Source organism: Protopterus annectens, chromosome 3.part1 (assembly GCF_019279795.1).
Source record: "Protopterus annectens isolate FY-2018-M chromosome 3.part1, PAN1.0, whole genome shotgun sequence".
Lineage (NCBI taxonomy): Eukaryota > Metazoa > Chordata > Ceratodontiformes > Protopteridae > Protopterus > Protopterus annectens.
This window is the reverse complement of record NC_056732.1, coordinates 297,185,153-297,206,961: the sequence shown is the minus strand read 5'-3', so window position 1 is coordinate 297,206,961 and position 21,809 is coordinate 297,185,153.

The following is a 21,809-nucleotide window of genomic DNA, read 5'->3' as shown; positions in this document are numbered from 1 at the left end:
TTATAAACACCTGACTGTTATTTTTAAAATAACACAGTTGAGACTGTTAAGCTGAGCAGTTCATAGGTAGGTACTAGGCTATCAGCCCTAGGGCCTATACAAGCCCAGCCAAAAAGGTACCCTGGCCTTTGCCATCCAAGAAAATTATTTTCCTGTGCCACTGTCGAGCAGAGCTACAGAAGTGATCCCCAGGGGGAATTTCCTATTTCCCATCCAATCATCAAGATTTTTCTTGAAGAGTGCTAATGAGGAGCTTTGTTTGATATAGATAGGTAGCTTATTCCAGAGTATGGGAAGTCTCTGGGACAGGAATCTATCCCTCCGGCATGTTCTGTTTATTGTGGTGACAAGGTTTAGGTCCCTAGAACATGTAGCTCGGAGAGATTGGGATTTCTTTAAGTGGAGCATGTCCAACAGCTCTGGGTTTGACATAGCTTTGTACGTTAGGCAGAGATCATCTCTGAGTAGGCAATTTTCGATGGAGTAAAGCTGTAGTTTTTTGAGACGGTCTGCGTAGGGCATCTGTTTGAGGCTGGTAATCCTCTTTGTGAGGTATTTCTGCGGCCTTTCCAGTTGTTGTAGATGTCTTGCGAGGTACATACCAAAAGGGGCGTTGTACTCTATAATGGGTCTAATGAGTGATGAGTAGAGGGGAACAATGACCTCTTTTTTTCTGGATGAGAAACCTTTTGTGATGAGGTGTGCCATGTAGAAGGATTTCCTGACTACTGTGGCGATGTGATTATCAAAGGAGAGACTACTGTCCACCTGTGTCCCAAAGTCTCTTATCACATTATCGGTGTTAAGTATACTACCACCTATGTTGTAGTTCATGGGTACAGAGTTTTTACCAAGGGGGATGACAATGCACTTTTTGGCATTGAGCTTGAGGCCATGGCTTTGACACCAGGCATCTGTCTCAGTGATGTCCTTTTGTAGGATGTCCACATCGTTAGGAGTTTCGATTATGGCTCCTAGTTTGCAGTCATCTGTGAACTTCATTAGCCAAAGACCTTCTGTGTTAGCCTGTACTTCAGAGAACTAGATAAAAAACAGGAGAGAACCCAGGACTGAACCCTGTGGTACTTCACTTGTCACTGGTCTGAAGTCGGATTTGGAGTCTGCTACCTTCTGGGTTCTGTCAGTGAGCCAGTTGGCAACCCATCTTGTGACATAGGGATTTATGCCTAGTTTAGTGTGTTTATCTATAATTCCAGAGTGGGGAATGGTGTCGAAAGCCTTGGCAAGATCTAGATAGGCTGTGTGAACCACCTTAGCCTCGTCTACAGCTTTGGTGACTGATTCAAAGAAGTCTATCAAGTTTAGGAGACATGATCTGCCTTTCACAAATCCGAACTGGGTGGGGTCCAGAGTTTGAGATTACCGATGTCTTTGTTTATACGTTCCATAATGATACGTTCCATGGCTTTGCAGACCAGGCTCATCAGGCTAATGGAGCAGTAGTTCCCGGAGTCCATGGTGGCTCCCCCCTTGTGGAGTGGGATAACCATCGCTGTGTGCCATTCAGCAGGCACAAAGCCTGAGGTGAGGCTATGATTGAACATAGTACTTAGGTGGGGTGCCAGTTCATACTGTAGTTCATGTAGAACATAGCCTGAGATGTTGTCTGGTCCCATGGATGCTATGTTCTTGGCTTTGGAGAGTGTGGTTTTTACATGTGCAGCTGTGATTACAGGAACTTTGCATTCTTCAGGTATAGAGATGAGCCCTTTAGGGAGTGAGAGGGGGATAAAGTTAGCACTGAACCTATCTGCCAGGATGTTGACAGTATCAGTTGGGTCTGTATATTTAGTGCCATTGTGCTGTAACTCAGAGCAGATCTGATTGTTGCCATAGAGATTCTTGACATAGCTATAGAATACTTTGTGGTTGTCTTTAGAATCAGCGGTGAATTTGTTTTCTTAACTAGCTTTGGAGGATTTTATCAGGGATCACAGCTTTTTACTGAGGCTGACCAGGGAGCTCCTCCACTCATGGGATTTTACTCTCTTTTGCAACAGTTTCTTTCTTTTGTTGTACAGTTTTTTTATGGCAGGGGACCACCAGATTGGCTTCCTTTTTTTGGAGGATAGTGTTTTGGTTCTGTTTGAGATAGCATGATCCATGCACTTGTGTAAGTGCTTATAAAGTGCAATTGTGTAGGATTCAGTAGTCATAACTGTATTGTCCATCTGCATGGGTGTCATGAAGTTCACCACTTCTGTCTTAAGAAGCATGAAGTTGGCTTTGGAGAAATGTTTAACCATGGTGTCTTAATGGGGGGTGGGGGCAGGATGTGGATATCTAGGGTGATTAGCTTATAGTCGGATCGGACCAATGAGGCGTTGACTTCAGGTGTGGAACACCGGTCACTCATGCTGGTAATGACTAGATTTTGGATATTATTGCCCCTGGTGGGGTTGTGGATAAGTTGATCCAGGCCATTAGAGTTTATGAATTCCAGAAAGTGTTGAGTGAATGAGTTGGTACATGAGTAGTTTTCCCAGTTAATAGTGGGGTAGTTGAAATCTCCCATTATTAGGGTGTTTGGTTGAACCTTAATATTTTCCAGTACATCAAGAAAAGTGGAGTGGGAATCCTGGGGCATGGTGGGGGATCTGTAGCAAGCTACAATTTGGATTGCAGTTTTTCCCAGAGTTAGATGCACTTGGATAACCTCGGATGCATTATGCTGAGCAACTAGTCTGGAGGTGTGGATATCCTTAATGAATATGGACACACCTCCGCCTTTAGTGTTCCAGTCCAGGTTACATGGCAGAAAAGTGTGGTATGAGTTATAGCATGGTAGTGCAGGGGTGCTCTGGAACCTTGAACCAGGTCTCAGTCACTGCACAGATATCGATGTTCTCCATTTTAAGGAGTGCCTCGAGTGAGTGCATTTTGAGATTTAGACTTCTAGCATTGAGAAGCATCACCCTCAGTTTGTAAAGAGCAGCAGTTAGTGAAAAGCTGCAGTCAGAAGATACCTTAAAAAAGTACTCAGCAGAATCATAAGCCTGCCTTTGCCTTGCTGTTATGTTTTAGATTAGATTAGGGACAGTATTCTCTAGTTAGATTAGGAAAGTTTAGTTATTTAGATAGAGATTTCTAAGATGATGGACTTCTATCCTACAGTTTAATTTTATATTTCTGGTGAATGAATTCTGGTGTTTATTGACAGTTATTGATTTTTATTCTTGTAATCATTTTACTTGTTATTAAATGTTTTCATTGCTTTATATTGTGGCTGGACAAGCAGTGTGTTCCTTAGAGATTAGAGAGTGTTTATATCTGTTTGATACTCTCCAGGTCACCTCAAATGCCTGGCTGCTTCTGGTCATAGCTATCATTTATTTTGATATTTAATTCTTAATAACTGATCACCCTTTGAAGGGCATGTAGATCTATCTGACTCTGTAGTCCAGTCCCAGGAAATAGAGCATGTTCCTGTTGTGCTCTTAAGGGAAATTGTGGAATTTTATTCTTGTGTGCTCTTTGCTCTGGTGTTTTCCGTGACACTCCCACACTGGAGTCAGTGGTGAAGATTGAGGCTCCTTAATTATTTACCCAAGTTTTAAGTGGGGGACGTCACATTATTGTTGGCAGTCTGGTGAAATTTTGGCCGGACATCACATTAATTGGTGCCAGCAGTGTGGGATTTTTAATTAAATTCCAGTAGCTTGTGGGTAGCTGTCATTAAGGTATGCACTCTTGACAGCCACAAGGTAAAAATCTGAATTTCAATCCACCATGGGTTGGTGTTTGTTTGTTCATTTGTTTGTTTGTTTGTTTGTTTGTTTCAGTTAGATAGTCAGGGATAGCAGGCAAGGATGTCAGAAGATTTTAGCAAGCTGACAAAGATCCAGTTGGTTAAGGAGTGTGAAGCCAGAGGATTGGTGCATGCCAACCTGAACAAGGAAACAATGATTTCAGCCTTGGTTGCAGCAGCAGCTCAGACCAGCCTTTCAGAGGATATCCAGTTTGGTGTTAGTGATGTGCAGCCTGCTGAGACAGGACAGTCCACATTTTCTTCAGAGGACCTGAGAATCCATATGGAGTTAGAAGGACTGCACCTGGAGTCCAAGGAGTGAATGTGATGTCTGGAGGCCAAGGAGAGACAGTGCCAATATGAACTGGAAGCCAAATGACTAGAAACTGAGGAGAAACTGTGCCTGCAGACACAATGTCTGGAGGCCAAGGAGCAAATGCAATGTCTGGAGGCTGAGAAGAGGCAGCACCAATATGAACTGGAGACCAAATGGCTGGAGACAGAAGAGAGACTGAGGCATTTAGAAGCTGAGGACAATGAGAGACAGCTTGAGGAGAATGACAGACAGTGCTGGCATGAATTGGAGCTTCTTAACCTTCAAGAGGGTCATGGAGGTAATGGGGAAGGGAATAAACAAACCCCAGAAGCTGTACACATCAGTAAACTTTTTCCTCAGTACAGGGATGGGATGACTTTGATAGTTTTATTCATATCTTTGAGACATTTTGTAGACAATATGATGTGAGCTCTGGGTTCAGCTCCTGACTCCCTTACTCCATGGTAAAGCTGTTCAGGCTGTAGCAAAGTTAAATGGTGTAGATTTTTTGAATTATGACTAAATGAAAATGATGCTTGTTTGACTGTTTCAGACTTACACCTGAGGCATATGGTAAAATGTGTTGTGAACATAGATGCAAGGCAGTTGAAAGTGTATGTGATTATATTGCTGACTTAAGTACTTAATTTCACAGATGGATGAGTGGGTGTCAGGTCACCACTTTTGAGCGACTGGCAGACCCTTTGGAGAGGGACCAAACCCTTAGTACTTTGCCTGATGACATGAGAGTCTGGTTAGCAGACCATGAGTGTAACTCTGCAGAGGAGTTTGGGAGAAAAGGGGATCTCTATTTAGCAAGCAGAACACCACTGCATAAGAAAGAGATACCCAGTGCTGCACAAGGACATAAGGGGACCCATGGAGGGCAGTCTAAACCACTCCAAAAGAGTACACCAGTAATGGGGGAAACTACTAATCCAAGTGCACAGTTTGGGATTAGATGCTTCAAATGTAACCAGAGGGGACACATAGCAGCCATATGTCCATCAAGGCACGGTGAGAAACAGAAGGTGAGGGAGCCAGTAAGTGTGGATGACAAACTGCTAGTGGCAAGTTAATTAGAAACAACTGCGGTGCCAAATTATCACCAAAATTTATATCCTATCCTATTTGATGGTAAACAGGTAACTGCTAAAAGGGATACAGCTTCTGATATAGGCTCATACGTGTTTACTAGGCTAATGACCACAAGGGCCTTTTTAAGCCTAGCCATGCATCCCCAATCTGACAAGTTCTGATACCCTTGATACATGTAAGCATGGGCCTGTGAAATGAACCATTTAAAGGTTACCTGTGTCCATTTGAGACATAGGTACCAAACCAGGGATGAATTTCCCATCCAATTGTCCAATCTGCACTTGAATTGGGTTAGGGAGGAACTTTACTTCACATGGATGGGGAACCTGTTCCATAGACGGGGTAGTCTCTGGGATAAATACCTATCTCACCAGCAGGTCCTATTTATATCACAGGCAAAGTTTAAGTCTTTAGAACAGGTAATTCTGGTGCTGTTTGTTTTGTGGATATGCAGGAGGTCCATCAGAGTGGGGTCTTACAATGCCCTGTATTCCAGGCATGGATCCTCCCTCAAAAGCCTGTAGGAGACAGAATACAGGGATAGGCCTTGAGGCGGTCTGCATAGGACATTTTACTTATGCCCTGTATTCTTTTAGTGAGGAACCTCTGTGGATATTCCAATTGTTGGATATGCCTGGTTAGTTAAAAAAACATACCACTATAACCATTGTGAGGCCTACAGTGGTTAGAGAAGAGCAGTACTTTCTTGGGCAGTCTACTCCAGTAAGAGTGCTGGGAGGGACCCCATTCCAAATACCTTTGGCTAGGGTTCATATTGACTGGGAGGGTGGAAGAGAAAGGAAGCAAGAAGGTGTGTTTGAGGATATTCCTGCAGATGTCCTGATATGGAATGACTTTGATAATGCAGTACCTTGTGTACATGCAGTGACACGTAGCCAGGCTTGGAGAAAGCTATGTAGGTCTGATAGTTTGGGACAGACCCAAAAAGATAGGACTGGTGTGGTGGCTGTTTCAGAGATGGTGCTATCTGGTGCAGTAAGTCTGAATGTGAGCCACAGCTGCTGGTGGGTACTGATGTTCCCTTGGACACTGTGACTGCAAGGATGGAGGTAAGTGGTGGTACCCAGAGTGAGAGTGAGATACAGCTGTCAGAAGTGACTAGGCTTCCTGCAGAAGGGGAGCTGGGGAAGGTCACAAAGGTAAAGTTGAGACAGGCTCAACTCATGGATCCTATGTTACAAAGCTTGAGGGAGATGGTTAACTCATTCACTCCGGAGCAGCTCTGAAAAAGATGCCAGCTTAATTCCACCATAGGAACAACAGTGCAGCCTGAGCTCATTTTCAGAAAATCCATTTGTAATACCATACAGAAAACAAAATTTTATAACGCTTTAAATATAAGAGCTAAACTAAAAATGTAAATGTGAAAGTTGTTCAGCAGATACTGACCATTTCAACAGTGTAAATGTTGATAGTGCATATCAAAGTCATTATTAAATATTTGGCAAGGAATGCTGATATTGTGCATATGTTTTACCTTTTTGGAAAAGCAAAGCACAATATCTTGGTCAATGTACCATGCAGACCCATACAATTTGAATTTAATTTGTTAGTATGAATGTCAGCTTTAAAATGATACCTTAACCATTACTGTGTGGTGCTCCTTTCTTGAGATATTTACAGAAATATGATTAATATATTATTTCTCATAGATGATAAATAAACAAAGCATAATATCTCATCACCTGTAACAGGCAGAACCTACATATCAGTGTAGAAGTTGAGCATCTGAATGTCAGCTTCAAAATGATGCATCATTTGTGTGATCACCATGCTCCCTTGCAAAGATATGGGCATAATAATGAGAAATACTGGAAAAGTATAATTTTCATAATTGTACAAGACTAAACAAACTGTAATATCTGTATATGTGTACAGTGCACAGACCCAGTTCTTTTACCATGTTGTAAGGAGTACCACTGTTTTCAAAATGAGGTATTACTTGCCACACTGACATGCTCCTTTGCAAAGTTATTTACCAAAATATGAAAAAAATCATAATTTCCATAACATAAGTCCAAAACAAACTTCGATGTCTGTACATGTGTACAACATACAGGCACCATTCTTTTACCATGTTGGAACTATCAATACTGTCGTCAAAATGAGGTATTACTTAGCACATTCAGATGCTCCCATGCAACGTTATTTACCAAAATATGAAAAAAAAAACATAATTTCCATAACCTAAGTCTGAAACAAACTTTGATATCTGCACGTGTACAACATACAGGCACAATTCTTTTACCGTGTTGTAACCAGCAATACTGTCTTCAAAATGAGGTATTACTTAGCTTATTCAGATGCTCCCTTGCAAAGTTATTTACCAAAATATGAAAAAAAATCATAATTTCCATAACCTAAGTCCGAAACAAAGGTATATCTGCACATGTCCAACATACAGGCACAATTCTTTTTCCATGTTGGAACAAGCAGTACTGTCTTCAAAATGAGGTATTACTTGGCACACTGACATGCTCCCTTGCAAAGTTATTTACCAAAATATGAAAAAAGATTATAATTTCTATAAACTGAGTCCTAACAAAACTGATATATGTACATGTGCACAGCATTCAGAAGCAGTTGTTTTACCATGTAGACACATATGATTGTAAAAAGCAAGGTAAGGACCACCACTCCACTAATGAACCCAGGACAGGCATGGGACTTCAGTGACAGACAAGGCCATCTCGTCTGTCCAGTAGCTGTGCTGGCTACCCACTCAGACAGCTGATACCACTGCAGTCTCACAACCTCCTTCAGTGTCAGCAGTCTGCCTATGCCTTTTTACTTTACATGTGTCCATTCAGCAATGGACCTAAGGGATGAAGTTCTGTATTAGTAAGCCCTTCCTATCATCTAAACTCTACACATGCCTGATAAAAGCAGACTAAAAAAAGAAGTATAGCAGGATGGTCACTGACATATTAGATTGTACGTGGTAGCACTCTCCTGAAACAGTTGTGCTTTCTCAGCATCCTCACCAGCTCCTTACCACAGTTATTTGCCAAACTCAGATAAAAATATTTTACACAACACTTTTCCTAATAGAGTTTTACTTACTATACTGGTCCTACTTAGTCATGGGTGTTTTCCATTATTCTCACAAGCTGCATGTTACCAATCCTGCATAGCTCTCCTCATGCCATTGTGGAGGTCAGTCAAGAACAATGCAATGCCCTCCTCAGTTAGGTGAACGCCATCACTTCTGAACAGGTGAACATCTTCCGCAGTGATGCTGTCATGGCAGATTGTAGATCCACCGACCTTGTGCATCAAGCCATGCATGAACCCATTCTGTAAATGTCTGGCCTTGTCAGCTGCCTGTTGACTATTTGCTGTTTTCCATATCTGTCGAGGAATTATATCAGACAACACAAAATGACAGCGTGGCCACCAAGACTTTAGGTGTTCAAAATTTGCTGTGATTTGAAACCGTAGCCTTCTGAGTGGTTGACAGATGATATCATTCCCTCCAATGGGCAGCACAAGAATGTCGGGCTCAGGGTAGATGGAACACTTCAACAACTGCAGTAGTCCGCTCCAATGTATACCTCTTCTTGCAGTCCAGTATACCTTCACACTGGATGTGGGGAAGCTCATGTTGTACTGGTTTTCAGTTTCGGAGGCATGGCTGGCAGCCCAGTGAATGTAGGAATGGCCACATACCCACACTCTCACTTGTCGTTCTCCTGGTCATGAAGCCATGGTAGTGTCAGACAGTGGACAAACTGCAGAGGAAAGAAAATGCAAACAGATTACTACTGATGTTTGACAGATGTATTGGAAGGCTACATAAATATAAATATATATATATATATATATATATATATATATATATGTGTGTGTGTGTGTGTGTATCATATGCATTACCTGGTTAGCCCATCCATTCTTCCATCCTATCCACAGGGGCAGTATTCTTTGCATTAGGTACATAAGTGGTGATGATGCTTCAGAGGTACATACCTCTGCCTTTTCTCTTTACAGATGCCCATTCAGCAATGGATCTAAGGGATGAGGGACAGAAGTAACTCACTAATTGCTGCCCCGACCTTCATACATTTACTACCCTCACCTTCATACATTGACCACACCTGAAGGGAGGGAGACTGAGTGTAGAGCTACACCAAGACAACATGTGAAAAGACCAAGACTGAACCAGGCTTTGTCTTTTTGCATGTGTCCTTTCCTGGATGGAAACATTGCATCACGGTGGCACCTCCAAGGCCATGCTTACCTAGGACAGCAGCACTTTGGGACTGAGCTGAAGAGTCTCCAAGTTCCCAACTGTGATCCAGGTGGATCACAAGATCCAAGGTGGCTGGGTACGCCCCCCATAATGCATCCACCAACACAAGACCAGTTGGCAAAAAAAAACTGAAAAGGGACCTTCCTGGCATTGGTGCTGAAGGGCTTGGCCGGTAACTGACAAGGGGCCACAGACAGGGCACATGTACATGGGAAAAGCAGGGTGAGGCACTCAACTTACCTCTGCCTTTTCCATTTACATGTGTCCTTTCGGCAATGCCAATAAAGATGGAAGGAAGGAGCTAATGTAAACCCTTTTGCCCTGACCTGCATACATTGACTACACCTGAAGGGAGGGAGAATGACTGAAGAGCTACACCAAGACAACATGTGAAAAGACCAAGACTAAAACCAGGCTTTGTCTTTTTGCATGTGTCCTTTGCCGGAGGGAAACATTGCACCACAGTGGCACCCCCAAGGCTATGCTTACCTAGGACAACAGCACTATGGGACTGAGCCGAAGAGTCTCAGGAGGCAGTAAATAATAACACATATTCATATCTTTCATACAGTACACTACAAATCCTCTTATTCCAGTCACTTTGTCATGAAAAAAACAGCAACTGAAAATCTGTCCATGTCATAACTCTCAAGTGTTCTGATTTGTGCAGGATGTCCACATTTTTCCTCCTAGATTGCTTACATTTCTTAAAAATGTATAAATGAAATGAGTGTGGAGGGGTGGGGGGTGTATTGCAATCACTGCAAGGGGAGAAAGAGCCAAATCTGACTTGTGCATTCATCAATGTGATAACGACTTCTACTTATGTGAATAACAGTGACAGTTTGCCTGAAAAGTGATAATGACTCAGTGCTATATTGTAACTGCACTGTGCTAATGACTTACAAAGTTTTGCATGCCCAGACACAGGTGATAATTGCCTGTTGAGTAGGCATTCATTATATTACCTTCTGCAGCTGTTATGTAACACAGAGTCATAATCTGTTATAAGGCCATAGTCATTCAGTCAAATAGTATAACACTTACATATTACTGAGCCCTTCCTCCCACCTAAATTGCACACATGATTGACAAAGCCAGGAGAAATGCACAAAAATATGGTAGCTCTATGCTGTCAGTAGTCACCTAGTGATAACCTTTATCTCACTCAGGCAACTACTGAGTATAATAATAATAATAATAATAATAATAAGACAAGCAGAAATGTCAAACTAGATAGCTCGTCTTCCAGCCACTCACTTACTCAGTAAAAATAGTACAATTACTGAGCCCTTCCTCTCACCTATTTCTTAGTAACATACTAAGCAATGAGGAATGAGTCATATTACAATTGTTTGTCTACATCACAAAATCCCGTGGTCAAGAACTTTAAAACATTCTGATGTGCATTTCACTTCCCAAGCAATTGGTTAGACTCAGTATGTCAGCGGACACTTTTCAAGGGAGGCACAAACAGGTATTCATACTAAGGGGATTAGGCCATGGCACCACAGAAAGTACATTTGCGTTTGATTTTATTATAACAGTAGATGTCCATCTCTTCAGTATTGTAGTATTCATAACGTAAGGGATCTCCTGTCAGAGATAGCCCAATGTCCAGCCAGTGTACCAAAGTCATAAGTAATTACAGGTATTGTACATTACACATACACTCCCTTCACAAGATGTAGGGCATCAAGGTGTCATGAACTAGAGACACAGCCCTCTTCCCTTACAATGATGTGGTCTGACCTCTGATGGCCAGAGACCCTGAACATTGAAAGAGCCAAAGGAGGCTCCATTTCCTGTCTGAGTCTTCTGTAAAGATCACTGGAGTTTGAGAATGTTGACACTAGTTGGAGGGGAATAACTTCTCATAAAACCCAAGGCTGACCTGACAGAATACTCTCTCTCTCTCTGTCTATATCTCACACTCACACACACACACACACACACACACACACACACACACACACACACACACACACACACACACACACACACACACACACACCACACACAATAATAGCATTTCAAGTGGAATTAGCTCGACAGTTAAGTATTTAAACATAAGGTTTGTGCTTCAGGTTGCATTAGTATACTTAATCTAATTTTCATAACAAAATGAAATGTGTTTTATTTAGGCAACATAAAATTCAGTTTGGAAAACACCATCACAAAGGATGAAAACAGAACTGGAACTTTAGCCTTTAGACTAAAGATAAAACAGTTAAATCAAATCGTATGTTATTCGGCAGTTAGCCCACAAGGATATTTGGGCTGATGGCTTTCTCTTTCCCACGCCTCTACATTATAACAAATCTTAGCAGATTCTCATTATCTCTACAGTGGTCACTCCCTGTGAGAACCCTGCACTTCACAACTCTTAAATGCACTAGGGGTTTTTTCTTCCACTTCAGAACTCCCAATAATAGGTACTTTCTCTGCCTCATTTCACTTCTGCCTTCTTTATTTACATAAAACTTGGCAAATAACCAAAAACATTTTCTAGCCCTAAAGGATAAGCCTATCTACACAATTACTACCATGTCAAAGCTTTTCTCCTCAACTGCAATTTTCAGAGTCACTTCTCATGATCATGAAAGTACATTTGAATTACCCTTTATTAAACCTCCAATGGCACTTCTCAGCTCAAACAGGCTTCTCAAGTACTTACAAGGGCTTGTTCTTCCATCCACCACTGTTCCTTCTATATAGTGTCATGTTCAGATAGGTAGGTGCTGTTTTCAATACCCCTTATGATGTCTGATACAATGAGGGCAAGGTACATAAGTCGTAAGATCGTGCATTTATAGAACCTCCTATTCCCATTTATTTATTTATGTTTGTTAACAGGATACGTCAGTTAGTGTGATGAACCTTTACACTCACCATGCAGACCCATAGGGCAAAATCAAACATACAAAGTGAAAAAACGAATATTCAAAATGTCGATATTCACTATCTTCAAATACACTAATTTTGTCAGTTGCAGTTTCAGTTGCTTAGGTTATGGTTGAAGACTTGTCATTTGGCAGCAGCGGCAGTTAAATTATTCAAAATTACTCAATATTACCCTGTAGTTAGTTGTACAGCTGTAGAAAGTATGCATTATGACTAAATATAGTTATACAAGAGGTCCAAGCATTCATTAAAAAAAAAAAACGGGTTTAGATCGAAACAAAAAGACTAATCAAAGACGTAACCTTAGTGAAACACAATGGTGAATGGCTAGTTTTGACTGCCTGATACTGTGCGAAGCTGGCATTAACATAATTAAATATCTAAGCCACCAACATTGCTTGCTATGTTTGCAGTTGTATGTACAATCTACAGCTCTGTTTAGAAAATGCATGCGAATACAAAATCTGGCATTCAATCTATTTTCTAAAGGAATTATACCAATTTACTCTGTTTAGATTTGCTGGAGACAGGAAACAAGTTGTAAAATTAGTTCTGACCTCGCTAAGGTGGAAAACACAATGTAGAACTGAGCTTTTTAATTAATAGTATAATAATAATTACTAAAATTATCTGAAAGCATGCCTTAAAATAAACTAATTTGTACCATTGTAAGTAACAGCTCACGCTGCCTGGAGTACAATGACATTGATGAATTTCCCCGACTGGAACTAAACAGGTTAGCAAGGGAATAAACCAAGTGCAGAGTGAAGGGCAAGTAGACTTTTCCCAATCACAGAGGTTTTATTAGCTAGAAAGCTACCTTGCAGATTTAGTACTCTTTGACATTATTTTTGGAAAAGAGGATTTTAAAATATAATGCACTTTTGGTTGTTCTACCAACAAGTTATTTAAATGCATTCAGTTAACTGACTAGCCAGAATTTTTCAAAGTCTGCTGAAGACATGACACTCTGTCATGAACTGGGCTATAATTTATTCCTGAAGTACATATACAATGGGAAAGACAGCTAACTTTAATCACAGTTTAGTGAAGACATGCACGGTAGGTGCGTGCGTGAATGGGCGTGCCTTCTTGGAAGGTTAGACTGAGCAAAACTCATGGGCCGAAAACAGAATAAGTTGGGAAATAAAACATTTAGGGGTGCAAATTGCATTTAAGCGCAATCGCAAAGCATGATGAATCACAAAAACAAGACAGCTCTTACCTAAAATGTTCCACTGTATTTATTTTATTGTTATTAAACTAGGCACATAAGAGTTGGTCTGTTGTAACCTGCATTCTCACCATTTTCATCCACTCTGCACTGTGTGTGCATTTTATGCTTCAACATACATAGACACAAGGTACGATTACAACAGTCGGGCCGATAACGGAAAAGTACCAGTATGTTGCAGCATAAGACGCACACACAGTGCAGAGTAGATGAAGGCTGAAGTTATGATGACATAATTAAGCACTTTTCTCAATTCGAAAAAAAAAAAAAAAAGAAGGAGGATAGGGCTGCTACAAGTGCCTGCAGTAGTTTTGAGTGCTGGAACAGAAATTTATGTGAAGTCCGGCTGTGATCAGCGGGAGAATACTTTCCATTACTCGGCCAGCCATTGCAATCGTAGATTTATTGAGAAAGCAAACAATTCATGGGAAACCCACAGGCAAACATCAATTTACAACATCTGCAAATACTTTCTAGTTGTATGGTAGATTGAACAACATTTTGAGAACAAGGTGAGACATACTCAGAGCTGACAAAATCTGTTTACACAATCACCACTACAAACTAACAAAAATCAAACCTGCCTGCTCAATAAAGAGCTATGACTGTCAACATACACACACACAAAAAAAAGAAGCTGGAGTAAAAACTATCCAAGGACTCCCTTATTCTGTTCAACCTTGTTCAGTGACAGCTTACCTGAAGGGAAGAAAATATGCAGTTCCTTCGGACACTGAAACCGTAAACTCCTTGTAGCGAATGCTAGTGAACCTCACTGACTATCTCTGGCGATCCTGAGTGCCCAAATAAAATAGAGGGATCCAGTAGCAGGTACAATCTCGAATTATTAGCAAAAAGTAAAGAAATACCTGTTGCTGGACGCTCTATTTATTTGGTGCAAACAAAAGAAAATTAGGTTGGGGTGGAGCTGGTACGCAAGTGGTGGCTTGGATTGCAAGAATCCGATTGGCTGCCACCACTTGCTTTATGTAGAACCTTTGACACAGAATTTGTGTTAAAAGTTTAATGTGAACTTAATGTAAAAACACACTGAATCATAACTATATAACTTAAATTACAAGTTCAGTTACAATTTCAGTGTGTTTTACATTCAGCTAAACTACAAATCTGCATTACAGTTTCTGGCACTTCTGGAAGGCACTCAGAGGTAACAGCTTGAAATTAGTATCTTCTCGTACGCTCGGTGTTAAGCACACAGGCACCATGGGAAGGTACTCAGGGTTAATGAGTTAAGGAAGCACCTGAGGCTCAAGGAAGAGGGGAGTCTGTATACTGGAACAAAGGTTTGTTGTACAGAGAGTGGACTCCTGGAAGTAGGCTAGAAAGTGAAGGACTATGGCAGTTCGTAGTCCCTAGAGCTTACAGTCAGCCACTCTTAGCCATAGCACATGATATTCCTTTCTCAAGTCATATGAACATAAGCCATACTAAGAGATGTATTATGCAAAGTTTCTATTGGCCTGGGATTGTGAGGGATGGGGTAGGATATTGTAAGACTTGTGAACAGTGCCAAAAAGTTGATAAAGCAGGGGACAAGACTAAGGCTCCGTTAATGCCTTTACCTGTTATCAAAGAACCATTTCAGAGAGTGGCCCTGGATATTGTAGGACTCCTGAGTACTCCACATTCTATGAGAAAGAAATACATCTTGGTGGTAGTAGACTATGCTACCAGATATCCAGAGGTGGTGGCTTTATCGTCTATTGAAGCAGATATGTTGGCAAATGCTTTGCTAGAAATCTTCAGCAGAGCAGGTTTTCTATGGAAATTCTGACTGACTCAGGTTCCATCTTCATGTTAGACCTGCTGACTTGTCTGTGGAAGTGTAGTGGGGTGAAACATCTAAAGACTACCCCCTACCATTCCCAGACTAATGGTCTTGAGGTTAAACACTGTATTGAAGATTATGCTATGGGCATTTGCAGACCAACATGTTAGGGAAGTCTTGACTAGATTAAGTAGGGCAGGATTAACCATTAAATCCAGTAAGTGTCAAGTGGGTATGGCAAAGTTCACTTACTTAGGACACAGAGTGGGAAGTTGTAAAATTATGCCAGAACCTGTCAAGGTGGAAGCTATTCAAACGTGGCCAGTTCCTGTTACAAAGAAACAAGTGAGAGCATTTCTACGAACAGCAGGGTACTATAGGAAATTTGTGCTCAGTTACAGCAACATAACTGCAACCCTTAGTGACCTAACTAGGAAGAATAAACTGGACAAGGTAGTGTGGACCAGAGATTGTGAACAGGCTTTCCAAAAACTTAAAGAGATTTTGGGAGGACCCCCTGTCCAGATGACAATAAAGAATTTATTGTAGAAGGTAGATGCTTCAAATTATGGGGTGGGGGCTTTACTTAGCCAATTTTCAGCAGAAGGAGAAGAGTACCCAGCGGTATATCTAAGCCATAAACTCCAACCCATAGAAGAATGCTATGTAGCTGTAAAGAAAGTGTTTGGCCATAATGTGGGCATTTCAAAAGCTGCAGCCCTATCTTTATGGGAGAAAATATACTGTACTCACAGATCATAACCCTTTAACATGGCTTTATAGGGTCAGTAAGCAAAATGTCAAGTTACTGAGGTGGAGTCTGGGATTGCAAGCATATGATATGACCATACAACATCACAGTGGGGTTAATAATTCCAACGCAGATGGATTGCCCAGGAGAGGAGTGGGTTTGTATTCCCAGATAGACCCATTTTTCTCAAGCGTCGGTTTCTAAGGGTCACTTGAAAATTGTGCTTGAGTCAAAATAGGGGGAAAAATGTGATGAAAATGAAAATACTGTCATCTGTGTTAGCATGTCTGGCAGGAGATTTGTGTATACTTCTTAGGTTAACTTGTACTGTATTTCCCAAACCAAAACCTCTGCAAGGACGTCAGGTGCTCAGGCTCAAAATGCAAAATACAGAAGAAGAAATATCCAGCACTCTAGTGGAGCATACATCTTTTAATGTGTAAAAACACCAGAAACAGACCAGTTGCGGCCCATATGTTCTGTAGAGAACTGCTTAATTCACCAAATAAATCAATAAAGCCAAAGCTAGATACAAAAGTTGATGCTCCAGCAAATGCCACCAGCAGACTGCAATGAAAGAAACTCCCAAACTAAAACCATTGCAAGGACGGCAGTTGCTCAGGCTCAAAAAGCAAAATATAAAAGAACAAATAACCAGCACTCTACTGGAGCATGCATTTTTTAATGTGTAAAAACACCAGAAACAGACCAGTTTCAGTCCATACGTTCTGTAGAAAACTGCTTAATTCACCAAATAAATCAATAAAGCCAAAGTCAGATACAAAAGTTGATGCTCCAGCAAACACCACCAGCAGACTGCAACAAAGGAAACTCCCAAACCAAAACCTCTGCAAGGACGGCAGTTGTTCAGACTCAAAAAGGAAACTATAAAAGAACAAATAGCCAGCACTCTACTGTTGCTGATATTTTTCCTGTTCATCTCCATCTCCCAACACCAGACTCTGGTACAAATCCAGGGCACTCTCAATTCTTCTAGTCAACTCCTGTTTTTTTTTTCTGTCTCTTAAGTATTTTCCTTTGGAGCATTGGAAAAGATTTCACTGCCAAAGTCTCTCTATGAGCTTTATTATTAGAAGAATGAGAAACAGAGTCCACTTCTGTTTGCTGGCTCACTTTTTTTTGGACAATCTTTTGTATTCCTCCTTAGCCTGTTCTGCATCAAAACATGACTTTGACCCAATAGGAAAAAAATATTCTGAAGACAGATGGATACAACAGCTTGAATCTCAGAGCTGCTTCTCAACATTCCCTGATTGTTGGGATAATTTTGCTTCCCTTCCCCCTGGGGTACAGTGAATAATCATTTTCCACAAAAAAACTCTACTGCCTCCAATTTACCCTTCTGCCACAGTTATGTCAGGATCAACTCCTTCTGCTGGTATGATTGCATCTTTATTAATACAGGTTTTGGCTGCTTTTTCATGGCGAGGTTTGAGCATACACATGATATGCCCTTTGAGTTAACAAATCCTGCTGTGGAATACCAGTCCAGTTGTTTATTTATGCATTCATAAAATGAATCACAGGTTTTGCATGTGTACTCTGCCCTCTAACTCTACCGTTTTTTGAAACAGCTCTTCTTGGACAGTCTCATACTCAGCATGCCTTTTCTTCATTTTGGCCTCTGATTTTGCAGTTTTATCTGTTCATCTGAATAGCTGTTTAAAGTTTCTTCCATTTATTCCAGCATTTTGTTATTTCAGTTGATATACCCATTCAGTGTTTCATTTATTTTAATCAGTTCTGAGTACATTTGATTTATTTTTTCCTCTAGATTACTGGACCCCATGCCTTGACCAAACCTGGAGTTTGAACTGCTTTTTGCTGAACAACTGCAAGATTCTTCCCAGTGTTTTCTCTTCAGGTTTTCTGGTTGATTTTCTTTCACAATCTCTACGTTTATTCTTTGCTGGCATCCAGGCAGTGTACTTACTATCTAGTAACTGAATTTATTAAATCTTTCAAAGTTACTGGCCCCTATATCTCACTTTTTTCATACCAGGAGAATTAAAATTAAGCTGCTATTCAGTGTGCAGTCATCTTGGAAGTCCCTAATGGGATAGAACTTTTAGAACATCCTTCTGAAGATGTACATACCTGCAGCCCGTAGTATACAGCATTGGATCCATCTTTGTATTTCCGTAGTGACTTACAAATCACACTTATGATTATAACACCTATTTTTACATATGCTTTCAGCTATTTATATTTGATAAGTGAACAGTTGCATTGCAGACACTTCTGGTAGTTTAAAGTAACTAATCCAATCAGCATTTTCCTTCTAACAGTGAAGTGTGTTGGCTGTCAAAGAACAGTGGCAGTAGGTAAAACAACTTTCAGAAGCTGTTAAAATTTAATTCTGCCAGACTTATAAACAATAGCTGGCAGAACAAAGTGAGTAATAGTTTTTAAAAGCTGTTTTACCAACTGCTAGAAGAGAACTTCATTTCTGCCTGCTTAACTTCTCAAATGTCCCTGATTATGCAGAACATCCCTGATCTTGCCTCCTATTTTTGCCATGTTCCTCGTAACATTTTTCATTTTCTGGTAGATCACCGAGGATTGCAGTCAGTCAATAAGGCCAGCTATTAAAGATGTTTACTATTATTGTTTAGAAAACTGATGTTGATGAAAAACCTGTTTTTTTAAATAAATTAAAGCAATATTTAAAAACTGTCTCTGATTTTGATCTTTTGTCCCCTATTATTTTTGTGTTTGTTCAGAACTCTTAAGCAAAGAACCAAAAAGGTTACTGCTACCTATTTGATAGTGCTGACTGGGTGGCTTTACTGCCTTTCAAAGATGTAAAACACTTTATGCTCCTATACTTTCCCTTTCTTTCATTTTTTTTTTTCTCTAACTGGTAGTACATAGAACAGATAAAACTTGACACACTGCAAAAAATTATGATCAAGTCTTTCATTATAACCCTCTATTTATGTGTTCTCAAAAATGGATGCTAAAAAGAATTTCTTGGCATTCATGCCTCACATACATATAAGCTGGTTATGACTGAAGAACCGACCATAACTCTTTATATTCGTTTAAATGCTGGCAAGTTTTAAATTACTGTGTTTGGCTATACAGCCTCACAACACAATGAAGATGCAATAGCAAACTGTCACCAGCAGATGTTAGTAAGGCCTCACACATTCCTTTAAGGACACATACACAAAACTCCTAGTTAATGTTGAAAATGAAAATATACATACATAGTAATGGTAAACAAGCCTCGCCCTCCCCCACCAAATTAACAGTAATTCTTAAGTGCTGAATGTTTTGTCACACTGGTAATCAACTCCGGCATTGTGGCTAGAGGAAGGGGAAGAGTAAACCTCTAGCAGCATGCAGGAAACAAAGTATTCTGGACACTGTTCATAGTGTGCAGTTAGACAACAATGCGTGGCTGAAAGCATATGCAAACTGGAGCTGCAACAACAGTGTTCAAAGTATGACCTTTCCTGAATGGTGTATAAAGATTAGTATTAGTTCTTCACAGCCACTGGACCACAACCCACACAGGGAAACCACGAGCAATACTCTGTATAATGTGACCCAGTCCCTGCAGTTTTCTTTCCATTCAAGCCTGTGACTATGCTTTCATGCAGCAGTTCCAGGCACCATGCAACGGCATCACCTACTACAGCAACACCTACACAAACTGCAGTTGTACATCTTTGACACTGGACAGACCACCGGATGCTTCAGTAGGCTAAACTGTTATTGCCCGGGCCTCCTCTGTAAAAGGGCTGCTATAGCTCAGTCGGACATTCCCGGTCAACAAATGTAAAATAAATAAACAATGAGAAGGTGCAGAGTCTATGTCAGCTGCCAAGTCAGCATGATTAGACTCAGACGGTAATTAAATGGGGACTGCAAACATTACTTCCCTACCCTTCAGCATGCAACACCTCTTGCAACACGAATGCCCAAAACTGGTACAACAGAGTCGAGAACAGATGATGTTCCCACCATTGACTGCATACTCTTAGTCCTGGCATGTCATGTAACTCATCTACAGTGTATGTCTGCTGAACAGTAAGATCATCTGTAGCTACTGTGTCACTGTCAATCTGTACACCTGAGGCCTAAGTCACCGAAGGGACAACAAAGAATTTAACTTGGCCCAAGCTCTTCCACCAAATGTCAATCTTCAAGTTTCAGAGGATCACACCCAGAAACAGTCAGGGCTTGTAAGAAATACATTTATAACAGTATGTGCAAGATACTTCCTGCCCAGATAAAGGTATTTAACATACAGAAGCCAATTTATACCTGGTGCTGCAATATATAATCTGGCTCTCTATTGTAATTCTAAGTCCCAGAATTGCAAAAAAAAAAAGCTGCAAAATGTCAGAATTGCTTTTCTCCTATAAATTTGCCTAATGCATTTCTCCCATACCCCCACTACTTACACATACTAATTCCAAGGTCATTATACCTTGGAGAAAAGACAATACTCTGAGATATAATGATCATAAACTTGTAAATCCCAGTTTTACACATTTGGTCTCACTATTCTGGACTCGAGTACAAGCCTTGGAATTTAAAACTGTTACCATATAATTGCCTAAATTTCCTTGTTATGGTCCCTTTGAATCTGAAGAACATTGCCCAACAGGAACTTTAACTGAAGAACAAATAACTGCTTTGCTGTCCTACAACTAAAAAATACTAGCATATGCACACAAAATAAGACAGTAATCACTCAGTGCACACTGCTTATCTTGATCTAACCAAGGCTTGTGACACTATCTTGCCATGCTGGCATTGTTAAAAAGTTAGACAAACGTCATGAAAATTCCTACATTATCTGCTTGATTGCAAGTTGGCTACCCAATAGATTCCAAGTTGTGAAAGTTGCCAGTCCCCTTTCTGAATATAAAATTGTAACTACTGGAGTACCATGGCATTTATTTTGCAAACACCCAGTCCAATATCCGAGAAGTGTAGCTATCCTAGCTCTCTGATGACAAGCTGGGCATTGCTATTTACTTATCAAGTGATACTAAGCATCTCCAGAAAGGCCTGGAATATGCACATATCTGGCATTTCTCCCCGGGCCTCCACTGAAAACAGGATCTGTGGAATCTAGTCGGACTTTCCCGGTCAACAAATGTTAAATAAATAAATAAAAAATAAAATATTGAAAATGGTCTCAAGTTAAATGCAAAAAACTTAAGCATAGTAGCATTTGGCAAAATGAGCTTCTTCCACCTCATATGTTAAAAATGGTACTCCTTTTCAGACAGATGTGGTCGAAAGAGACCTGGATACTTATGTGGATAATTGTCTCTCTTATTCGCTCATCATATTTCCCCCATAGTCAGAAAATCCTTCGATTTGTTCCAGTTAATTTCTAAGAGAATATATTTAAGATCCAAATAAGTCATCCTGCTGCTGTACTCTTCCCTTATCAGACCCAACATTGAATTGAATAACCCTTTTCATGTGTGTAAGTAGAATCATATCTCTGAACTAGAAAGGCACCAGAGATGCCTTGCCAAGAAAATTAAAGGACTTAAATCCTTCAACTACCCTAACAGAGTAACACAACTCTTTATTCTTATCAGCCTACAGGGTACTAGGAGGTGACCTGAGCCCCACTTTTCAAGCCATGAAAACCCCATTCCTATTTTATTTCCTATTTCTTTGCA